Below are 3894 nucleotides of genomic sequence, written 5' to 3' on the forward strand. Positions count from 1 at the left end.
ACGATGTGATGTGAGATGTGAGACTGGAATTGCACAGGGGGAAATAACGTATTGTAGCGTCTCGCTACAGGAACACAGGGAGGCTTAGTTTGTCCTTTATCCGGGAGTTTATTGTACAGATCACAGGTTACTGTTGGCCATAACCACGCCAAAACAATCCACTAATCCTGTAGTATTCTCACACTCCGTCACGTCTCCCGCTAGCTCTGCCCTAGCTTCCCGCGTCCCTCTCCCCAGGAACCTCCCTCTTCCAGCCCCAACCAACCAGACAACACTCTCCCACCCAAACTCACAGCTACAGGTCACAAGAACCGTCCATCAAAACAGTGGCACCTTCACTGACACTCAAACATGCAAACAAACTCTGACCAACAAACACATCAAACATCAACATTATAACTAGTCCGTTCCACTTTCCCCCCTCCTCAAAGTCCCTCGTCCTCGAGGGAATAAACAAAGTCTCTCAGGTGGTTAGGGGATCTGCGATTTCTCTGCGGCCGTGCCTGGTCTGCGGCAGGGGGAGACAGGCCCACCGTGGGGCCCAGAGTAGGGCAAGGGGGGAAAAAAACAGGTTGTGGGGAACCAGGCAAGGTCCCCGGGTCGTGAGAGGGGGGTTGGGAAGAAGAAAGAACAGTGTCCCTAGCCCCCTGTGTCTCACCACCTGCTCCTAGTGGTGACGCTGTACCCCGATAGGGTGCCAACCTGTCCCGGTGAAGAGCAACTATTATCCCTCTCCGCTGCAGTTGGACCCTGTAGACGACCTCACTCACCTCAGACCTCAGTCTCTCCAGAACCCTGCAGGGCCCTTCCCAGTTGCTGTCCAGCTTTGGGCATCTGCCCTTCTTCCTCTGTGGGTTATACACCCAGACCAACTCGCTTGCACTGAAATGCTGTCCTCTAGCCTGCACGTCGTAGTTCCTCTTCTGCCTCGCCCCTGCAATCTGTGGCTGGCGCCTGGCAAAGTCGTGAGCAGACTGCAACCGTTCCTGGAGTTTCCTGGCATATTCGAACCCTGGGGGGTCCACAGGAGCGTCGGGGGGCAAACCCATCATCATCTCGCCCGGCGTGCGCATCTCCCTTCCTAACATGAGGAGGGCAGGGGAGCAGAAAGTGGAATCTTGGGTCGCAGACCGGTACGCCATCAGCACGAGGGGGCGTGGGCGTCCCAGTCTCTTGGGCGTGGGCGTCCCAGTCTCTTTGGTGTTTTGCCGTCACTATGGCAAGCTGTTGAGCCAGTGTGCGGTTGAACCTTTCTACGAGGCCATCGCTCTGTGGGTGAAGGGGTGTTGTGCGGATCCTAGTTTTACGCAAATAGCCTTAAACACTCGGGACTCAAAGTTCCGGCCCTGGTCTGTGTGTATGACTTCAGGCGACCCGAGCCTGCTAAACATTCCCTCCACCAAAGCGTCCACAATACTCTCTGCCTCTTGATCTGGTAGGCTGTATGACTCAGGCCACTTAGTGAAGTAGTCCATGGCTGTGAGGATGTAGCGGTTCCCTTTTTCTGTGCGGGGAAATGGCCCAAGAACGTCGATCCCGATCCTCTCCATTGTGCACCCTACCGGAAACTGCTGGAGCTGGGCATGAGATCTGTCGGTAGGGCCCTTACGTGCAGTGCAGCTGTCGCAGCGGCGACAGTAATCTTCCACATCTCGTCTGTGTTGGCCCCAGTAGAATCTCTGTCGCAGGCGTGACCAGATCCTGGAGTTCCATGCACTGACCGAAGTACCGTCTCCCGCAGGGTCCTCGGCACCACCACCTGTCACCGTGTCTCTCCTGCAGCCGGTTCCTTCCGCCCCCTCTGCAGCACAACATCACACAGGCGCAGGGCTTCAAACATTGACCATAGCCCTTTAGTGGCACGAGAAAACTCAGAGACCTGTTCCCACCGGGGTTCGTGTTGTGCAGCCACCCAAGCGGTTACCGGCCAGATGTCGACATCCACCTCCTGATTCTTCCTCCATTCGGCAGCATCTATAGCTAAAAGTCCATAGTCAGTTGATGCCCCGACTAGTCCCACCGCTGAACATATCACCTCAGCCTGTAGACATTCCCTCTCCTGTGTCTCTCTCTTCACGCAGTAGCGGCAGTCATCACTGTAACAGGGGCGGAGGGAGAGTGCATCAGCGTTGCCGTGCTGCACGCCAGGTCTGTCGATTATGGTGAAGTCATATGCTTGTAACTCTTCAATCCAGCGTGCCAGCTGGCCTCCTGGTTCTTTGAAGGACATGAGCCACTGTAAGGCAGAGTGATCAGTCTGGACTGTGAAGTGGAGGCCCCCTATATAGTACCTGAAGTGCTGGATGGCGCTGGCAACAGCAAGCAGTTCCCGTCTGGTGACACAGTAGCGGCGTTCAGCTATAGTAGGCCACTACTCTCTCTCCTTCTGGTGTCACCTGGGCCAGCACGGCTCCTGCTCCACTGTTGCTGGCATCGGTGTCGAGGATGAAGGGAAGGGTGGGGTCAGGGGGGAAGAGGATCGGTGCCTCCACTAGGGCTTCCTGTAGTAAAGCAAATGCTGCCTGACACTCCACTGTCCATGAAAACACCTCTCCTTTCTGTAACAGGCGGAACAGTGGCGCAGCTATGCAGGAGAACCCTTTCACAAACCTCCTGTAGTAGGACAGGCCCAGGAAGCTCTTCGGGTCCTGCACAGAGCTGGGGGTGGGCCAGTCCTTCACAGCCTGCACCTTCTCTCCCATGGTGCCGACGCCGCCCTCCGTTAGCCTGTGACCGAGAAAAGTCACCTCACGCTTCACGAAACAGCACTTCTGGGGGTGCAATTTCAGTCCTGCTCCAGCCACTCTCACCAGAACACGTTTGAGGGCCCCGAGAGCTGATTCGAAGGATTTCTCATGGACGAGGATGTCGTCCAGGTGAACAACACACTCATGGCGGGGGATGTCTGCCAGCACCTGGTCCATAAGCCTCTCAAACGTGGCAGGGGCATTACAGAGGCTGAATGGGTGAACTTTAAACTGCCATAAACCCCTGTTGGTGATGAAGGCTGTTTTCTGTCTGGCCTCAGGGGCAAGGGGGACCTGCCAATATCCGCTGCGCAGGTCCAGGGAGGAGAACCAGGAAGACCCTGCCACTGTATCGAGTGCCTCATCGATGCGAGGAAGGGGGTATAGGTCCTTCTTGGTCACTTTATTGAGCGGTCTGAAGTCTACGCAGAACCGAAAGTCCTCCTTCTTTTTCTTGGGAACCATGACTACTGGAGCGGCCCAGGGGCTGTTGGAGGGTTTGATGAGTCCAGCCTGTTGCATCTCCCCCAGTGCTTTATCTGCTGCAGCTTGTCTGGCCAGAGGGAGGCGTTGTGGTCTCATTCTAATGGGCTGTGCATCTCCAGTGTCGATGTTGTGTTCGATGAGATCTGTCCGACCAACATCGGCCTCAGACAGTGAATAACAGTCTTTGAATTCCAGCAAGTGCTGCAGCAGCAGGTTCTGCTCATTCTGTCATTTGCTCGCCCACTTGGGGTGGGCGAGCAAAGTCTGTGTACGCAGGTCGGCTGGTAGTAGGCCCTGGAGGAAGTAGTCCCGGGCTAACTCACTCTAGATAACAGCAGGCATGTGAGCATAGGTGCGGTGAACCAGCCCCTCAATGTCGTTGGCGAGCTCCCTCAGCGGCTCCCCAGGCCGACGCTTGCGGCTACACAGTTCAGAGCGGAGCAGCTGCAGAGCATAGTCCAAAGCGCCTCTTTAAAGCTCCTACCAAAGCATCATAGTCGCTCCTATCATCAGGGTTAAGTAGCAGCAGGCTGGTTAAAGCATCCCCAGTAAGGCACATTGCAAGCTGGAGGGCCTTTTCTTCAGCAGACCACCTGCCAGCCTTGGCTAGCAATTCAAATTGTGCCTGGAATGCTTCCCAGTTAGCTTTGCCATCATGGTT

The sequence above is a fragment of the Notothenia rossii genome (assembly GCF_949606895.1).
Source record: "Notothenia rossii genome assembly, chromosome: 2".
Taxonomy (NCBI): domain Eukaryota; kingdom Metazoa; phylum Chordata; class Actinopteri; order Perciformes; family Nototheniidae; genus Notothenia; species Notothenia rossii.